Source organism: Thermobia domestica, chromosome 1, assembly GCF_964235325.1.
Source record: "Thermobia domestica chromosome 1, izTheDome1.hap1.1, whole genome shotgun sequence".
NCBI lineage: Eukaryota > Metazoa > Arthropoda > Insecta > Zygentoma > Lepismatidae > Thermobia > Thermobia domestica.
The window spans coordinates 158,131,852-158,153,666 of record NC_137454.1 but is presented as its reverse complement, the minus strand read 5'-3'; positions in this window follow the sequence as shown (position 1 = coordinate 158,153,666).

The window sequence follows — 21,815 nt, the reverse complement described above, 5'->3', positions numbered from 1 at the left end:
ACCAGGTCAGATTATTACATATTTCAAATTTTATATGTTAAACGAAAACTTACAATATCACATGTATTATTCAGTTACTAATTAAGGACACGACAATATCACAAACATCCACATTTTGGATATCTCTACAACAGTAATGACGGAAGTGAAGTGGATGGAATACTATGACCATGACGTAACATATTTCGAATAAATAGAAACAAAGTTATAAAGATTAAAAATTTGACTTTTCTCCAAAGATTTAATTTCGAAAAACTGTTCAGATAAGAATCATGCAATCATGTGGATGGTTTTCGATAGACCTAAAAGACGACTATTTAGAGCAATATAATACCTCAAACCAGTCTGGAAGTATGAATAGTATGGATAAGGATTACTATACTGCTTAAACTGACGTCTTATTTGAAAATTTGTAAATGGATTGTTACTTTTCTTTTCTTCTAAAACGTTGCAACAATAGTTGTTGGACGTTTGCAATTACAACAAATACTCGCAATTACATACTTTCAAGCAGGGTTGCAAACTTTACCAATGTTTATTACATCTTCGGGATGGTTTGAAATACCAAAGTACTGTAAATTGGCATTATGATATATGCATCTATTCAACGTCAGGAGGTCTTCAACCCGTCAGATAGTGCGGGCCACATTAACAATTTAAATTATCCTCACGTCAACCCCCCCCCCAAAAAAAAATTGTATGCTATAATCTATCTGCCGTAAACGTGACTAAAGTGATACTACAACTAGCCACATACAGTCGTAAACCAAACATATTGATGACATAAAATTAACATCGAAATAATTATTAGGGAAATAATTTGTTCGGCTTTGCAGTTCATTTTTTTTATTGAAGTCGGTTCATATATATTGCTTCATATATACTTATTTTATGTTTGAAGTGAGTAAATATGCGAACAAACGTAGGGAGTCACGATTGACCATTGGTACCAAGACTAGAACAGAGACAGATACGTTCACATATGCAAGCTTAGAATTGGATAAACAAAATCGGACAACATCCACATTCTGATGAAAATTGTGACTTTCTAAAGCATAAGAATCAAACTTTTGCAGTCGAACATGCAGTAGAAACTCGAGAAATGAAAGAATTTAGTTTTACTTCCCATGATTATTCCTTACAGGCTAAAACGGAAAGGGATGTCAGTTGATGATTCAAAAAAAGTGTTCTCCACCTTAATTCGACATCTGTGAATGTGATTCTCACATGTTTCAATGAGAATTATGATATTTATTTTACTTCGGAAAATCACAATTTTTGTCAGAATATGAATAGTGTCTGTTCATTTATTTCTCCAATTCTAAGCTTGTATAGTTGAATGTATTTTTCTCTATCTTTATATTTGATATCATCTCTCTCTGTCTCTCTCTCTTAATGTCATCAGTCACGAACTCATGTTCTGAGATCAAACGTTCGTCTCGTGAAACCAGATGTACCCCTTGGTTCTATGCAATCCACATTCCTTTGTTGAACTTCCGGTTGCAGTATATTTTAGGATGTCCTCTTTTTTATCAAGCGTTGCAAGATTTACTTAATTATTTAAAAAAATAGTTAACTACGCGTAATTATTACTTTTCTCAAATATTTTATAGCTATAAACCATCTTTGGGAATAGCTTATACAATTAGTGAAAACCACATCGAAGTATAACTTACAGTTCTCGAGATAATCGTGTACACCCCTAAAAATACACATACACACATACAGGTCAAATCGAGAACCTCCTTTTCTTTTTGAGTCGGTTAATAAAAATAAAACAAATAATTCAAGCAACGCCTGAGAAAAGCTTATCCTAGAATATGCTGCAACCACAAATTCAACAGAGTAAGGCGGGTTGCATTCAACCAAGAGTAAAAACTACTTTCAGCCAGTGTTGGGCAAAATCAATTGAAATCAATTGAAAGTAATTGCTCTGAAAATTAATTGCAATTGATTTCAATTTGTAATTGACAATTAATTTCAATTGCAATTGAATTCAATCATAAAATTTGCAATTACATTTTCGTCAATTGTTAATTGCTAATTGGTCACCAGGCAATTGAAACTTTTAATTGTTAATTGTCAATCGCAAAGGGCGCAATTGAAACATTTAATTGTTAATTGCAATTGACAACTGAAACTTGTAATTGTTAATTGCAATTGAAATCAGCAATTAAAACTGAAGATAATAAGATGTGTGTATATTGTGTTGTCCACTTGTTACTGTTTTACATATTTCAAAGAAGGTACTTATCAGAATTGCTGGATAACTACCATCTCTTCGCCCCCTGGGAAGAAAGCCGTGAAACTAAGTATTTTTTAAATATATTATGTTTATGGTTCTATCCCCCTCGAAAGAACTCTATATGCCCGTCATGCATACAATAGAAATGGGCACGAGAGAGTTTTCTTTAAAACTCGACTCGATTCGAAGCAGACATCTTTGAGCTCGACACTTGAGAACTCGGCTCGAAAAATTTCCCCCAACTCGACTTGAATTCGGATCGAGTTTCCAGTCGAGTCGAGCCGAAACGAGCCAATCCGAGCTAAATCCTTTGTGTAGTCCCAAGTACTACTCTCTTCAAGTATCCTACATAGACAATATAATTATCAATGATACTACTACTGTTACTATAACTAATTATTATTATAACACCGTGTACCTGTATAAACATGGAATATAGGCGGTTTGTATCTGAATACTAAAAATTAGTTGACTGTCGATCTCGGTCGTCAAGAAATCTTCAGGAGGCAAGGACATCGGTCACGGGGTTTTAGGTTTGAGTTCAGGAGGAGCAAGTATTCAGGCTCGAGCCAAAAATTGTTAAAAGTTAGAGGACTCCAGCCAAACATGTTCAAAACTGCTCGACCCTGGTTTAGGGTTGTCAACGACTCAAGTGGCTCGATCACTCAGTCATTCACTTATCGAGCCAACAGCTCATCAACCGAGCCAGCTCGAGCTGATGGCTCACACGAGCCGAACCGAACCGAGCTGATTGCTTACTCTAACCGAGCCGAGCCGGATCGAGCCATCGGCTCAGTTAAGCTGACTCGAACCCAGCCTATGGACTCGTTTCAACGGAGCTGGTTCGAGCCATTGGCTCCAATCGAGCCGAGTCGATGACTCGTCCCCACCGAGCCGACTCAAGCCATCGGCTCAATTGAGCCCAGTCGATGGGTCATCCCAACCAAGCCAGCTCGAGCTGTACGTTCAGTTGAACCGAGCCGAGCCGGTTGACATCACTATCCCGGTTGGGCTTCTACTTTGGCTAAAAAATTGGACCGTGCAGTTCTCAGCATTGATGGAAGAACTACAGTATATACTTATATTGGTGCTCACGGCGTCGTTAATTTGTTCCGCCACCAACGAATTTCGAGGTACTTTGTTTTGCATCTTTATTGCGTGTTTTGAGTCGCTTTATGCGCCTATTCCCATATTTTGTGCGTCACCGGAAGTGAGTGAAAATGGGCCTACAAATATGGCGGAACAAGTTATTGCTGTTCCGCCACCAATAAATTTCGAGGTCGTTTTCTTCACATCGTGTTGTGTCGTTTTGTGCGTCTACTTCCACGTTTTGTGCGTCATGGGATGTGGGTTAAAATGAGTCCCCAAGGTGGGACGAAAATGAATCACTGTTCCGTCACCAACGAATTTCGAGGTCGCTTCTCTCGCATCGTTTAGTGTCAGTTTCTTGCCGTTTTGAGCGCGTATTTTCACATTTTGTGCGTCACCGGAAGTGAGTCAAAATGAGCTTCCAAGATGGGACGAAAATGACCAAGAGTTTCGCCACTATCGAATTTCGAGGTCGTTAATTTCACACCGCGTACCCTTTTGTGCGCCTATTTCGACGTTTTGTGCGTCACTGGAAGGAGGTCAAAATGACCTCAAAGGTGGAACGAAAATGACCCACCGCCACTACAGAATTTCGTGGTCCTTCCTTTCGCATCGACTAGTGAATGTTTCGTGCCGTTTCGTGCCCTTATTTCCACGTTTTGCGCGTCACCAGAAGTGTGTCAAAATGGGCCTCCAAAGTGTGACGAAAATGACCCACTGTTCCGCCACTATCGAATTTCTAGGTTGTTTCTTTCGCATCGTCTAGTGCCTATTTTTTAAAAAGTTTTCTGTGCCTACTTCCTCGTCTTGTGCATCACCGGAAGTGAATTAAACGGGCCTTCAAAGTGGGAGTTAAATGACTCACTGCTCCGCCACTACCAAATTTCGAGGTCCTTCCTTTCGCATTGGCTAGTGCCTGTTTTGTTCCATTTTGTGCCCCTATTTCCACGTTTTGTTCGTCTCCAGAAGTGTGTCAAGATTAGCCTCCAAGGTGTGACGAAAATGACCCACTGTTCCGACACTATCGAATTTCTAGATCGTTACTTTCGCATCGATTAATGCCTTTTTTTAAAGTTTTCTGCACCTATTTCTCGACTTATGCATCACTCGAGGTGAGTTAAACGGGCCTTTAAAGTGGGAGTTAAATGGCTCACTGTTCCGCCAATATTGAATTTCGGAGTCGGTTCTTTCGCATCGTTTAGTGCCTGTTTTGTACGTTTTGTGCGTCACCGGAAGTGGGTCAAAATGGACCTACGAATATAACGAAACAAATTAATGCTGTTCCGCCATCAACGAATTTGGAGGACGTTTCCTTCACATCGTTTAGTGTGTATTTTGTACCGTTCTGTTCGCCTACTTCCACGTTTTGAGCATCACCAGAAATGCGTCAAAATGGTCCATCAAGGTGTGAGGAAAAAGGGCCTTTGTTCCGCCACTATCGAATTTGGAAGTCGTTTCTTTCGCATCGTGTAGTGCCTGTTTTGTACCGTTTTGTACTCCTATTTCCCCTTTAGTGCGACAACGAAAATGGGTCAAAATGGCCTACAAGTATAGCGGAATAACTTAATGCTGTTCCGTCACCATCGAATGTCGAGGTCGTTTCCTTCACATCTTTATGCGTGATTTGTGTCGCTTTGTGCATCAGTGGAAGTGGGTCAAAATGGGCCTTGAAAGTGGGATGAATATGTCTTTTCCTGCCATATTTGTAAGTCTTCTTTGACCCACTTTCGTTGGCGCACAAAACGTGAAAATATGCGCAGAAAAGATACAAAACATGTACTAAACAATGCATGTACAAAACATGTACAAAAAAAGCGACCTCGAAATTCGATACTGATGAGAGAGTGGGTCATTTTTTTCCCCACATTGAATGTCCATTTTGACCCACTACCATTGATTCACAAAACGTGGAAATAGGCTTACAAAACGGTAGAAAACACGCACAAGACGATATGAAGGAAATGACCTCGAAATCGTTTCTGACGGAACAGCATTAACTTGTTCCGCCATATTTGTAGGATAACATTAACCCATTTCCGGTGACGCACAAAACGAGAAAATAGGCGCACAAAACGACACAAAAATGGAAATTTAGCTTAATTACATGGAAATTTTAAGTTTGTAAGCTTAATTATATGGAAAATTTTATACATTTTTTCCTTTACGTTGGTTATTTTACGTTGCTTTGGGACTTTCAAATTTTATTCTTTTTTCCACTGAAAAGTATCTATAATTCAACAAGGAAATAATTATCAATGATAATTATAGTAATTATCTATATAATTGAATTCATTGTAATTTGGTCCATGACAAACACTTTACCATTTCGTACTAGCTGTTATGCCCGTTCTTCGCACGGATCAGATAAAATATCAATGTAAACAAACTGAACAACCGGAGAACAATTAAGAAACATTTCTAAAATTGGATATATTTTGTGTGAATATATATCCAACAACATGTGTTTTCATTGGGAAGGCCAATGGAGGCTGAATTAATGAATACATATTGGGGGTGTCATAAACACTATTGGGGGTGTCACTATACATCTGAGCAACCCCGATAAATATGGATTAGACACAAATATTGGTCATTTTCTACTACTTTCACATGCCCCGGTGAACGCGCCCTCAGACCCCCTTGATTCGAATTGTGAAAAAAATCTCCTCTGGCCCCCAGCCGATACCGCGAAAACTACTACTACTTTTTACATATCCCAGTAAAAGCCCCTATGATCCTCTGGTTCCAATTTTGAAAAAACAACGCCTCTGGCCCGCAGGCTATGGGGGCTGTATTTGGAAGTCAACGCCTGTGGAAGTATCACCATTCATGTCAGCGATAGCGAAAATTATGGATTTGACACTAATATCGGTCATTTTCCATTATTTTTACATGTCTCGCAATTCCCCACCTCCGGTGACTCCCGGCCCGCATACAATGGTGGCTAAATTTGAAAATCATCGCTAATGAAAGTATCACCATTGATCTCAGCGACCGCAAAAACTACGGATTTGACACTAATATAGGTCATTGTGGATTATTTTTACATGTCTCGTGATCCCCTTTATAATGCCCCCGTTCCTTAGCTGATGGGGGCTAAATGTGAAAGTAAACGCGGTCTTGAGTTTCACCATTGAGCTCAGCGACCCCGAAAACTATGGATTTGACATTAATATCGGCCATTTTCGATTATTTTTACATGTCTCGGAACTCCCCCCTCTGGTGACCCAAGGCCTGCATACAACGGTGGATGAATTTGAAAGTCATCGCTAACGGTAGTGTCACCATTGATGTCAGCAACCGCGAAAACTATGGATTTGACACTAATATCGGTCATTATGGATTACTTTTACGTTTCGGTATTCCCCCTCCCCCATTGACCCACGGCCCGCAGCCGAATAGGGTGAATTTGGAAGTTAATGCGATCGGAGTTTCACCATTGGTCTCAGCGACCACGAAAACTATGAAATCGACACTGATATCGGTCATTTTTTTTACTACTTTTACATGTCCCAGTAAACGACCCCCTGAGACCCCCTAGTTCGAATTTTAAAAAAAAAAACCTCTTCGTCTTGATCTGGGGCCTAGACCATGCTACCCGTGACCAAATTTTGAAAAGCTTCGGTCCACTCGTCTGGTCCACAGGCGGCACAAAGATAGACAGACACGAACAAACTCTTTATTTTATTTATATGAGAAAAGTCAGATCAGCCCTTATTGTAATAGAGCGGTGCTTGAGTGATTGATCGTAGAAATTCAAACTCCGATGAGTGATAATTTCATAGGCTTGTTTTATTAGAAGTTTAAACTCTTTAGTCAGTAGAGAAGAGGGCGTGAATCATGGGTCAGAGTTGATGACAATGGGTTTGGGTGGGTCTATGGGTCACAGTGGGTGAGAGTGGTTCATGGTGGGTGGTGGGTCAGAGTGGGTCACGGTGGGTTGTGGGTCACGATGGGAGGTGAGTCAATTGGTCGTGGCTAAAGTTGTCATTGCCCCACGCCCTCTCTGAAGTACAGTGTTGAAAATTAATCAGTGGAAATCAATTGCAATTGAATTAATTCCCAATTAATTTCAATTGCAATTGAATGACTGAATTCCACAGTCCTCTGACGTATTAAAATGAATGTGTGTGTTTGCTCGGTATGTATGCAGTACCTACGCCGTTGATTTGGTATACTTTAAAATAATTTTATCGAAGGGATTATAGTTTGGAACAGACTGTAGGCTATATAGAACTTTTTGATTCGTATCGTAAGGGAGAAGGAGGTGCCTTTTAAAGAGGAAGAGGTAGTTTAAAATTTACGGGAAAAAATAGAGTATCTCTCAAATTTTTCATGTTAGAAAGATGAAACTCGGTATGTAACCTCATTTGTAAAAGCAAGTTGATATACAGATATAACTTACAATGGAAAAAAATACTGCGAGTGTAATTTACGCCTAGGGAAGTGGGAAGGAGTGACATGCATAAATAATCGAAAATGAATTATGTTAGTGTCGAATGTATAGTTTCGGGGCCGAGAAGATTAATAGTAAACACACTCGACGCAGGTCGTTGAGATGAATAGTTACATTCCAGATTATGTTTTGAGTCCACCATCAGCCCCTCTTCATAGGAGGTTGGTGGGCGTGAAAAAATAACAGGTCCAAAATGACTGATATTAGCGTCGAATCCATATTTTTTTGGGATCACCAAATTGTATGGTGAACGGCCTGATAACATTCGAACCCAAGTTTAGGCAAGAAGGGACGTGTCAGACGTTCCGGGACTTGACATAGTGATGAGCGCAAGAGTCTTGGTCTTGCAGTTTTTGCAAGAGTCTTGCATGCAAGACCAAGACCAAGACCAGGAATCCCGATGCAAGACCAAGACCAAGACCAAGGGGTGCAAGACCAAGACCAAGACCAAGACCATACCTGCAAGACCAAGACCAAGACCAAGACTCTTGCGCAAGAGTCTTGCACAAGTACCGACACTACTTGATTTTTTAAATATAGAATGTAAAAAAGGAGATGGATTTTTTGTCTTCAGTAAAAATGCTGCTGGAGTGAATGTGTTCTCAGTAGTTTATGCAATCCGTGTGAGGCGATGTGCCCCTGTAGCGTATAGCTACAGTATGTCGTTTTCTGAATTGGTTGTTCGCGTTTTGTGTAATTATTACTCGTTTTCAAGCCACACAGGTGTCATCTTGCACCATGTGAGCTTTTTTGATAGACAAACACTGTGTGCATGGATTTTCTTGGTGTTTTTCTGTTTCCTCCTATTTTCTTTATTCCCCATTTCAGTCATTTCTCATCATTACCGTCTCCCTTAGCCTTGATGCATAATCGTGGGACATTAAACTAGATACTTCATTTCATTTCAAAGCATATTAGTGGTGTTCTTCTTCCAAAACTAAAGAGAAATGTAATATTGAACATCGGTAATACCGTACACCATATGTGTCGACTACATGGGTATGGCCTTGGCTCCGAGACTCAAGCATCCGTTGGAAATTCTTAATGTGTGTTCATAAAATTAATATCGAAATAATATTTTCATGACATTGACAGAAACTTAGTGCATGTGACCGCAAGTTTGATTTCATGGACGGATGCTTGTTGAATAGTTGTTTATTAATATAACTTTTAGCCTCCTTAGGTATACGGCACATCGAGGATTGAGCGATATAATATTATACTACAACGATAAATTTATTTTATAAAATTGAAAGTGACTATTTTCAATGTCTTGAACCAAATAATGTCTTGAACCACCCGACCGAACTCGATCAAATTTTCAACATAGATGAGGTTTGTACCTGGGAGTGTTTCCATCTTTTCACTTTGACGGTAAAACTTAGGGGAGGGGAGAAGGGGGAGTTACAAAATAATAAATAAAACTTAATAACTCTTGAACCAAACGACCAATCTCGATCAATTTTTATCATAGATGAGGTTCAAGCCTGGAAGGTTACATGTCAGTTCACTTTGACGGAGCAACGAAGGGGAGGTGAGAGTAATAACTTTTGCCACCCGACCGATCTTGATCAAATGTTCAACATAGATGAAGTTCAGGCCTGGAGCGATTTTTATAATTTTACTTTGCTGGTGCAACGTAGAAGAAGGGGAGGAGGGAGATATATGTAAAAAACTAAAAATATAAGTGACTGTCATTGTGACTTCATCACTTTTGATCTAGCCGATCGATCTCAATCAAATTTACAACATAGATGAGATTTGGACTTGTGGTAGTTTTTATCAAATCACTTTGGCGGTAGAACTTAGGGGAGGGGAAGGGGATGGAAAATGTACAAAAATAAATAAAATTAGTAACTCTTGAACCACCAGACTGAACTCGATCTCATTTTCAACATAGGATCGGATTTGAAATGGTTTCTGTCATATCACTTTGACGGTGCAGTTTAGGGGAGGGGAGGGGAAGGATATTTTAAAATGATTGAAAATGACCGATATTAAAATTGAATCTGTATGTTTGGGGTCGCTGAGCTAAACAGTAACACTTCCAATGCTGTATAAATTCAAATTCAGTCCCGTAGCTTGGTGGAGGGAAGGGAAGAGATATAAAAATGATCGAAAAGGACGAAGGATCGAAGGACGATTATTAGTGTCGAATCCATAGTTTTCGACGTTGCTGAGTTGAATACTGACCTTCCGATACCGTTTATGACCAAATTTAGCCTCGTAACTTGGGAAGAGGGAGATACATAATAATGATAAAAAATGATCAAATATTAGTGTCGAATCCATAGTTTCCGGCGTCACTATGGTGAACAGTGATACTTCCTATCCCGTTTAAATGCAAATTCACCACAGCAACTTGGGGAGAAAGGAGATATATAAAAAATATCTAAAATGATTATTATCAATGTGGAACTCATGGTTTTGGATTAACAATGACACTTTCGATGCCGTGCCTCGCAACATGGGGGTGCCTTTGGCGTGGGAGACCCGGGTTCGATTCCCGGCGGGAGCTCATGTGGTTCGGATTCCACGTTAATCAGTAGGTCCACGTCTCATATACCCTCGCTGCTGAAAGGGACGCTAAACTACAATCATTCAATCAATCGCAACATGGGGAGGAGGAGATATATAAGTTGATTGAAAATGACCGATATTAGTGCCGAATCCATTGTTTTCGGGGTCTCTGAGACGAATAGTGACACTTCTGATGTCGTTTAAATCCAAATTTAGCCCCGCAACTTGGGAAGGAGGAGGAGAGAGAAATATAAAAATAATCGAAAATGATCGATATCAGAGAGTACTTTACTAATAGTAAAAAGTGACTGACTAACGAAATATATTATTATTATTATTATTATTATTATTATTATTATTATTATTATTATTATTTTAGTTTAACCCAACGAAGTGGGTAATTGATGCTAGTAATGCATCACAAGTGAGACTTCAAATAACGGAGTTTGATACCGTTATTTTGTATTTCTAATACAGGTCGAAAGTATTCATATATAGAGTTTATACCAGACATAGAAAGTTCAGTCATTTTCAGTTTTCACTCAAATTATTCTAAAATATTAAGAGGTTTGATTATCATTATTATTTTAATTTTCTCTCTCTTTTTTGGTCAATATTGCTAAACATCATCATTATTATCATAGCTATTCTGTCATTATTGGCAGGTCACTTGTTGCAACTCAGAAGCTTCGGTATACTGTGGTCCTCAGCTAGTCTCTTCGTCTTGACATAGCAATTTTCTGTTTGATTACCTTTCTTCAACTACAGTCTCCTTCGCTCCCTCCCTCTCTTTTTCCACAATATCCTCTCTTTTTTTCCACAATAGCACGTCCCTCATAATACAGTTCCTCCTCAGCCAATATCCTAACCAGTTCCCCTTCCTCCTCTTAACAATATCTAAAATTCTTCTTTTTTTCCTACTGCTAATATTTCTAACACCTTCTCATTCGTTTTACGTGTAACACAGCTCATTCTCTTCTTTTTTTTCTAGATGCCCACATTTCGAAAGCCTGCATATTTTAAAATCTATTTTGCGTAATGTGCATGTTTATGTCCCATAGAGTACAAATTGGAATCAGTAAAACAAAATCTCAATATTTAATTGGAAGTTTGTTTAATACAAAGATTAGCTAATTGAAAAGAAATACCTGACGCCTTTAGAGTTTAAAAATAATTTTGCAGTTCATGGTATTTCAATAATCTGTGCCGTCTTGATTTTCTTTCATGCGTCTCAGGGGTAGCCTCCCCAGTTTCTGAACAAGTGGAGTGTTGGATCTGTTGAAAAATATAAACAGATTACGAAACGTTGTGATTTAGGCATATCTTATAGGCCTAAGTAGTGAAGCGTGGGCACCCATTAAAAATTAAGGTCGTCACCTATGTTGTACACTATCTTCATACTTACACGAAGTTAAACTATATTATATTTAGAAACATACATTGTATTTCCGTTACTATTGGCGCATTGTTGAGTTTATTATCCCTTATATCCATAGTAAAATTTACCTATGAAAAGCTTGAGATTTCTTAAATGCAAGACTTGCAAGACTCTTGCATGCAAGACCAAGACCAAGACCAAGACTGGGTGTGCAAGACCAAGACCAAGACCAAGACCAAGGATTCCAGTGCAAGACCAAGACCAAGACTGGGTGTGCAAGACCAAGACCACCCCGGTCTTGGTCTTGGTCTTGCATTTGCTCATCACTAGGGATAACGTCAAAGGCGTTGATCTTCGCTATTCATTTATTTCATTCACATTGAGAGGGACAATTCCGAAGATATTGCTATTCATTATTGATTTATTTACTACACTTACATTAACAGAATAACGCCAAAGGCGTAGCTCTTTGTTGTTTACTTGTTACTCTTTGTTGTTTATTCATTGCTATTTATAAAGGCAACCTCTCTTCGTTTTTATATATTTCACTGATGTGGACAGGAGCAACTCCTTTGGTGTTTCTATTCCTTATTTATTTACCTGACTTATTTTTTCACTTTCGAATATCATATATTTTATAAAACCAGGGTGCGAAATCATTTGAAAATGGTGGGGGGAAGAAGTTCAGCGATCCACACTAATGCTTCGTGGAGCCTCCAAAAATTGAAATATTAATGGATTATTATTATTATTATTATTATTAATAATAATAATAATAATAATAATAATAATAATAATAATAATAATAATAATAATACAGTGAAACCTGTCTTTAGCGGAATCGAGCGGGACTTGCAAAAATTTCCGTTAAAGGCAGGTTTCCGCTTAGTGGAGGTAGACTTTTCCTTTCTTAAAAAAAATGCTTATAAAGGGGTATACTGAGAAAATATATTGTTATACGTACATTGTTCGATTACAGTACTTCTTTCTTCTACGAATAAATACACACACACAAAAAAAAAAATAAAATAAAATAAAAATAAAATGAATACAAAATATGCTATGCATACGTTTTCTTTATTTTTGTAATAGCCAAGCAGGGTTTTCTGTGTTTATTGCTGCTTGGCTGGTTGACTTTCCGCATAAACTTTAGCCTGAGAAATTATACTAAGTGAATCAGAATCATTTTTTCGTAAGGCAAATTTTTGCAGTTCCTTTAAACTTCTGAGAGAATCTTGATATGTATTTATTCTATACTCTTCTTGCAACTCGGTATCGTATTCCTCTTTTTCCTCTATCTCGTTTTCTTCTTTCCGACATTCCGTATGATTCTTGATTAAGTTGCGGGGATTAAGGATAATTTGTGGGGTTGAATATGAGTAGTGGTTGGGGAAAGTCAACACTATCCAGAAATATTTAACAAAAGAACGAACATTTTATCGCAGACAGTGTCATGTATATGTCTCACAGAATGTCTAAACATCTTCTAAACGCTGTAGTCCGGAACTCAGAATTTTCCGTTAAAGATTTATTTTTCTTTCCGTTGTCCGCTTAATGAAGGGAGTTTTACACGTTTTGTTCTGCAAAATTCATGGGACCGTGAAATATTTCCGTTTAAGGCAGTTTTCCGTTTAATAAAGGGTTCGTTGAAGACAGGTTTTACTGTAATAATAAATGTTCAAACTAGTAATTGTTATTTAAAAATACTTTAATGTTATTTATTCATTTAACTAAAATTGGTAACTTATCTACTGCATTTAATATACACTTCAGTGCGTATGTTTCAGGGTTAGACTCTAGTGGGAGCACAGTACCCTTGTGTTTACCATTATATTGAAGATTACATTCGTGAAAATAGCAATAGAGATATATAAGTCAGAAATAATAGTCCCTGAGAACCGATGTCCTAACCAAGCATTAGAACTACTAACTTGAAGCGCTTCACCTGGCAAGCCATAGATTCTCATGAGCTGTAGAGTCAGGGTATAGTTTTTATTATTATTTATGAAATTCTCGTTTCTTCGCTACGTACGTAGTGTTTCAGTTTGGTCGTTCAGATATACGGTCACCTTTGTAAGTCTAAATAATACTATGTATCTATATTGTATTATTAGCAAGAATATATTATTATAAATAATGATTTCAATACAAATACTTGATGGACAACAAAAAGCCGTGTTGCCTCAGTGGTAGAGCACTCACCTCAGGTGCGTGGAATCATCGGCTGGATCCTAGCTCGCGCCAATTTCTGCTTGTGGTATACAAACAACTGTGTGGGGGTTTTCTCGGGGTCCTCTCGCTTCCTTCCACTATACTAATCAACCATTATAATTCATCTCATCATGACCGTCTTCCTTAGCCGTGGTGAATGTTCATAGGACGTTATACTTTAGAAAATAAAAGCACAAACACTATAATACGATTGATTTGCTGATTTAAGTTTAATGACCCTTTTCAGCAGCGATGCTATGAAATGTGGACTTACAGTTTAAGGTGAAATCCGAACCACTGTAATCGTTCAAATTTTTGTCCTGCGGCATCTGTGACTGTCGCGATACTTTTAAGTGTTGCAGCTGTAGATGACTTACTGAACGAACACCTGGTAAAGTTCGCCTAACAAACATGCAAAGTTGTGAACAGCATTCACAACACCAAAAATTCTTTCAGAAACAAGATCAATTCGATGTGGCATGCAGTGTACGCTAATTAGGCACGGGTTGACATTTCTTCTAATTTGAGCAGCAATACCTTCGTTTCTCCCAGTAAACACTGCATCCCTGTCCGAACTAAATCCAACCAGTTTTTCTTTAAAATTAAAAATATCTATGCCATCTTCGGAAAATGCTTGAATAATTTTCTCTTCAAGGAATTTTGCATCGGCATTTTCTACAGGCACTAATTTATAAAAACGACAACAAGGTTTATTTTCTTCGTCCACTTATGTTCATATAACAGCAAGTGCTTATCCGCAAACCTTTTTGTAGGTTCGTCCACTGAAATTGAAAAACAATCTGTTTGTTTGAGAAATTTTACCAATTTTGCATGCAACTGGTACGCTAGAGAATAAAGGTCTTCATCTCGTCAACAACCGAACAACCGAAAAACTTAAACACCTGATCCTTTTACAAATAAACTACGTTTTTTAAAACAGCATGCATTTAAAATTATTGTGTCTGAAAATTTTCTTTATAGACCTACTTATATTTTCCTATTAAGGTGTCCCCCCTTACAGATTTTGGTGAGGGGGAAAAGCAAGTGTAAAATTTTTGGTGGGGGGAAATCCCTCCCGTCCCCCCCGGGATTTCGCACCCTGTATAAAACTTATCCTTCCCGTGCGAAAAGCACGTATTTAAGTAAGTAAGTAAATAATGTATCATTTTTGATACTTTTGTTTAGGGAATTGTGTTATTTTGCTTAAAATTTAAGCATTCATATCATTTGTCAACTCATGTTACAGTTCCTTTAAAAATGCCACTACAACTGCAGTAGATTGAATAACGATTAATGATATTGATAGAAGTGACGCAACTACTAGGCTAGTTGTCGCTCAGGGCAAGAACTCATCTTATCCCCCCACCCCCGCTTGACTAACCAAACCAAAACGCTCCCCGACTATACCTGATATTGGCATCACACAGTAATTCTTTTATTTCATATTTTCTTCAAGTGGTACTTGATTTTAAAATTGCAGTACGTAATTTTATTTTTATTGCAAGATAAAACACCAAATTAATTACTATGTGATTGCCATGACATATCTTATAGTCTTATCATAATAACTGCAAATCACAATGTTTTTGGAATTATATCGGGATGTGCATATGTGAAGAATGAATCAACGATCTGTTGCTTTAGAATAGAATATTTAATTATAACAAACAGTCAAGCTGTTGTCCTAAGTATTATACTCGGACATTTTGCAAATCTCTTAAATCGATGTAAGTTAAATGAAAACACAAAAAGCTGGAAATAAAATTTAACTTTGCGGGCTCTTTTGGCTGCAAACGTTTTTACAATGTCCTCAACAGATAGCTTTGAAGCCAACTTATGCTCTCTGGATATAGTCCTAAGGTTGGTGAGTTGCTGTTGCCCTTTTAAGTTTCTGAGATATTTTTTATTATCTTAGTGTTAGTTTGCTAAAACTCTTTTCCTTGCCTTATAGTGCAAATGGATATTTGCCCAGTTTTGAGCCTCCCTAATCCGGCGCCAGGGGCACAAACTCCGTTTGCCTCCCCCACCTTAGTTACTCAATGATTGATGGCACGTGCAAATTAGAAAACAAATAGAATACACTGCTTTCATTTTTATAAAGAACTTTTTTTTATATATCTCTGTAAGAACAAGCTATTGTGTTTGCTTATTGAATTCTTGGTATTCACTGTTGCATTAAGCGCCAACGATGCATGGCGGCCTACGTCGTTATATCAAAATTGTTAACAAAATTAACAATGAATACTCTTTAAGTTAACGCTAAAACCGAGGAAAAAGTTCACTGCGGATGCGTAAATAAAGATGTGGATGATGCAATTAATTGACTGCATTTTGCTCGTAATTCCTTGTCATTCTTTTAGTAGTAAAACTTGTGAAGAGGAAAGAAGGTCGATCGTTTGATGGCAATTGTAGGAATTCACTGCAAAGAATGATTTCCTGCCCTAATGCATTCTCTAATTGAGCAACCGAGACATGCAATTTCCTAGCTGTAAATGTTGAGACATTATGAGGAAGGAACAATTCAGCTGATATTGTGGAAAAAGATAATTTTATGAAATAAAAAATCCCGGATAAGAAACCGAAAGTTTCATATCTTAATAAGAAATTCTATTTTCAGTCATAGATGTACACAGTATATCATCAAGGGAAGTGGGGATTTAAACTCACTATTCATATATATATATATATATATATATATATATATATATATATATATATATATATATATATATATATATATATATATATATTAGGATTTTCGTATATATGTAATATATACGAAATAATTTAAAGGTCCATGTATCCAAAACTATGAGATCTACCGCAGTCGGGTCAAGACTTCACTTAGGAACTAGTATGTATTCTATCCAAGTATCCATGTTTCAGAATTCTGCCGTAATTCCGCAACAATTTTTGTAGAAGAAGTTGGTGAGTACTTCAAATTATGTCTCCGTAGCCAAACTCCCTCTATAAAGAATGTTGCGTGAGTGTCTTAGGATTCTGAAACATGGATTTTTGGATAGGGCACATATTAGTTTCTAAGTGAAGTATTGACCCGACTACTGTAGGTCAGATAGTTTTGGAGCTATGGACCTTCAAGATTCATTTTTTCATGTTTCTGGCAGCCTATAACTCTGAAAGGAAGCATTTGTGCACCCAGGTTGGTCTACACTTTTTGTCTTATCTTGGTGTCAGGAGTCATCTTCCAAACGTTGTCGGTGTTGTTTTGAAACACTCTGTATATATACGCTCTCTGCGTATGGCAGTGTTTTCATCTTCCTCAAAATTGCCAATATCATGGCCGCGCTGAGATATGATGGCATCTTGTTTGCCACGGTGTTGATTGCCACAACTCGATTTTGGTGTTGTTTGCTACTATTTTGCCATAGTATTATCACTGCAGTATTATCACATCTTATTATCGAGAAGATTCACACATACTTGTCATAAAAGGTAAGGGTTGCCAGATACCTCTATTTTTGATCCCCTGTAAATAAGTGGTGTTGCCTTTGGGGCGAGAGTGTTCTCATTAGCCCCGCTACTGGAAAAGAATATTGAGCTCTAAACAAATGAACACAAAACATCATTAATGTCACAATAACTTCATAAATTGAAATAATCGTATTTTATATTTTAGCGCAGTTCTTAATATCAGTTGTTATGTAATAGGGGAGAGGAAGCAAGTGCGACAAGGAGGGCAAGTGCGTCCACCCCCATATTGCCAGTAAGATATGTTTTATGATATCTTGGACAAGGCTAGAATTCAGTGTGAGACTGTCTTTTATCAAGTGAACATCGATGTGGAAGTGTCTGCCCGAAATTGAAATCTGAACAATTAAATTTCTGTTTTCATTCAATTTGAAGTAAGCATATAAAGTCCAGAATAACCATGATTGTAAATTATTTGATGCATAATAGGCAATATGTGACAACACGAAGGTTGAGTTGTCACATGGAAGCTTGGGTGCAGAATTCCTAACCTCGTGAGCAGGCGCGAAAGAAATGCTGAGTGCAGAGTGGGGTAAGTGCGACCGGGAAAAAATGAGTGGACGCACTTACCCCCCAGTCTGCCACATGCGCTCATGACGAACCATGCAGAAAACAGAATGAGTGAATATGATATGGGTCCCATTATGCTGAACGCATTTCTACTATCTTTCAATTCTGAGAACATAGTAAGTAGGTTCGAGAAAACCGGCAAATTTCCTATGAATCCATATATTTTTGAGGACAGTAAGTTTGAAGCATCAAATCGTATGAGACAGACTTTAGAAGAGATGCCAAATGCTGCAGCTGTTAGGGCTACGCAGGAGAAGCCGTTAGCAGATTATGATGGTAGCACCAGCAATCTGCGAGAAGAATATCTGGAAACAGCGCAGAACTTCCTTCCATGCCTTCAGGACCGAGTACTTCGTACGTTCCCCTTATTGCGATATCTTCCTTGCCAACCAAGAAGGACATTGCTTCTAGAAGGAAGGGCAGATCTATGCAACATGAAAGGTCTGAAGTGATCACCAGCTCTCCGTACAAGAAAATGTTGGAAGACAGGCAACAATCCAAACAAGGAAAATCAACGAAATGTTCCACAGCCGTGGTTAACCCCAACCGTGATGACAAGCCCAAAACCGCAAGAAGGAAAGTGCAAATTAATGAAGGTCCCACTTTTTCAATTGCAGCTGCTGAATAAGACAACACATTGTGTGTGTTGCAACGAAAAATACGCCGACACTAATACTGACAATGAACTAGGCATGGATTTTGCGACAATTGTCGTTAGTTTCTCTCTTCCCTACTCTGGACAGAAAGGCAGATGTCTATGGGTTTTATTATTTTTGGTTGTACTGATGAAGTCTATGGAATGATAGCCATAGGCATCATTTAGAATGCAGTAAATGATATTTTAATGTTTAAGAATACTTACGTTAACAATTCTTTGTTCGTTTGTAATTTCACTTTGTCATATTATTACTACTTTCATTTTTATTTATAGTGTAGAAAACATTGGTGGACTCCCTTGCCCCACTAGGTAGGGCAAGTGAGTCCTCTTGGTATATCTTCTGTTTTTTTTTTTTTTTATCTTATTAAATCATAATAGACTAGCAATCACTTTGCATTATTTATTAGATACCAGTAGACACTACTATTTACTTTGTCACAGGTTTCGCGCTTCTAATGGTTGCAACATGTAAGTTATTGACGCTTTTGTCTTAACGTGTCTCACCTGCCCCACCTTCCCCTATTCTATTTTTTCGTTATGCTATACGACTAAAGAAGTGGATTTTATATGCGTAAGAAAAGTGAAATAAAATATTTTACTTTTTCATCCCACAATTATACCGTGCAAGGTGAAGGAGACGGTGATGATGAGAATGAATGAGAAAATGGTGGAATGAAGAAATAAGATTAAACGGAACAACCCTGAGAAAATACTTGCCGCAAGTTGGAATTTAACCAGAGACTGCTGAACCATCGTAGCCCCTATATACTTAAGAAATGTAGTATTAATGCGGACGGTTACAAGAATTGAAAAAAGTTATCTAATACTAATTGAAACAAAAGTACACATGTTAGCTTACGAAGCTTATATAGCCCTTCTGCTAATTCTAACTTGTTTCTAATATTTTGCAGCAACCTTTCGATAGCGAGAACACACAAGAAGTAGAACTTACGCGACCAGAAGCATGAAATAAAGTAATGACTATAACGTCACATCAAAATTGGTTCACACTCCTTGGCAGCTCCTATTAAAATCTTGTCCTCTGCATTCTGTACAAACTGCACGTTGCCCATTAAGAAAAATATAAATCCGAAATAAAACGCTGCTATTAACTACTGAAATTTATGTACAAAGTTCATGCTTCTCAGACATTAACTCAGGTCATCATGTTCTCTCAGATGATGAAGTATCTGTATCCTAGAGCTTTCACTTCTGGTGCTTGGAGTCCCGGGCTCGATCCCAGCCCCAGCCAAGTGAACTTTGTGGTCGACAAACACCGTGTGCGTGGGTTTTCTCAGGGTTCTCCCGTTTCCTCCCACTTTCTTCATTCCACTATTTCATTAATTACTCATCATCACCGTCTCATTTAGCTTAATCGGCATAACCGTGAGATGTAAAATGAAGATTTAATTTCATTTTTTTCAACACCATTATTTGTTCGATGCCGTTCACCTTTGCAGTTCCAGACATCGATCGGCACATTCACATTTTGCATCCATTTGTTCTCAAAGTAATCCATAAATGCTGTAACTTTATCTTCTATTGGCATAGTACTCTGTATTGCTAGCCAACCATCTTCAACGTCTTCCCTCGGAATAATAGCCAAAGCGTTGCCACATACGGATATGTAGCCTTATATCTTCATTTCGTTTGTACACAGATGCCAAACCTAGTTCTTGCACTTTGCTTGCTTGAAATTGCAATTGCAACCCTTAATCGTACAACCCAGAAAGTTAGAAACAAGCTCAGAAATACATCTCTTCAAAGTCAATTATAATCTTTTGTGGAGTCCAACCCAGTAAACACTCCTATAATTTCTTGAAAAAGAAGTCGTAAGTTTCTATTTTTTGTTCGGCAGAAAAGAAAAAGCTACCGGGATGATATTTGTTTCATTCTCCATACTTGAATACTCCTGCTGAGAGAGGTCCGCCACATCAGAAAGATTGGGAAATGCTGGCATAACGGATTATGAAGAAGCTTCAGTGGCGTCCATGAAAATTACATCTTACCAAAGCATTGATATTAAAGGACTATGATATCAGGATAATGTTAGCTGAATCCATGGCAGGATGAAAGGAAAACTAACCATGAACTTCGAATAAGATTTTGTGATCAGATGAAGCCATGTTTCACGTGTATGGGTTATTAAATCATTCAACAGCCATTATTTTGCCCATAGTGTGAACATATAACAACTAAACATTGCAGGCACGTTTAGCGGTTACCGTTTGGTACGATACATGTTGGTTGATCCTTCTGTTACTCTTTATTTCACATTCTTTTTACAAGATGAAACAGAGTTTTTCGAGAGGAAACTAGACAAGCCCATCTTTCCAAGACGAGATAGATCCTACTCTCAAGTTTCTTCTAGTGGCAATTCTACCTATGTTTCAAGACTAGAGGGTGGAAACTTGAAATTCCCGTTGAAGAAAATGAAAACATTCAATAATTATTTAATACTATCTATGCACAAGTTTAAGTATTAGATTACCGCAGGCGTTATCAGAACCAAATTTTAGAAAAGGAGCAATGTTATATTGAGGAAGGTTAATATGAATTTTAAAGGGATACAATATAATTATTAAATAGGATTATAATCTAGGAGCGCGGTGGCTCCGTGATACAGCGTTCATCTCTGGTGAACGGGATCCTCGGTTCGATTCCAGCTCACGCCAAGTGAACTTTGTGGTGGACAAACAAAGTGTGCGCGGGTTTTCTTGGGGTTCTCCCGTTTCCTCCCACTTTCTTCGTTTCACCATTTCATTCATTTCTCATCATAACCGTCTCCTTTAGCCTAGCCAGCATAACCATCGGACATAAAACTTAAAAATTTCATTTCATTTATCATTTTATAATTTAGGAGCATTTTGATTATTAGCAACTGGGTGTAATTTATAGAAACTTCTAAAATTCAATATCTTCTAGTCTTTCCTTCATATGGTCTGTATTAATTCAATTTAAGAGTATTTTTTAAAGCAAAGTTCAGAAAGATATATTTATTGGCTTTGTTATTATTATTACCGTAGTGGATAACGATTAGTTTGCTTCTTTAAATATCCTGTCTTCCGCCTTCATTAACATATAATTTATAAAATTTAAAATATACAGTAATTTTACCCAAAATCGCTTTTCTTAATACTTATTGTAGTTATTAAAGCATAAAATTATTGGGTATATTTTTCGCCTTCCCAATTTGGTT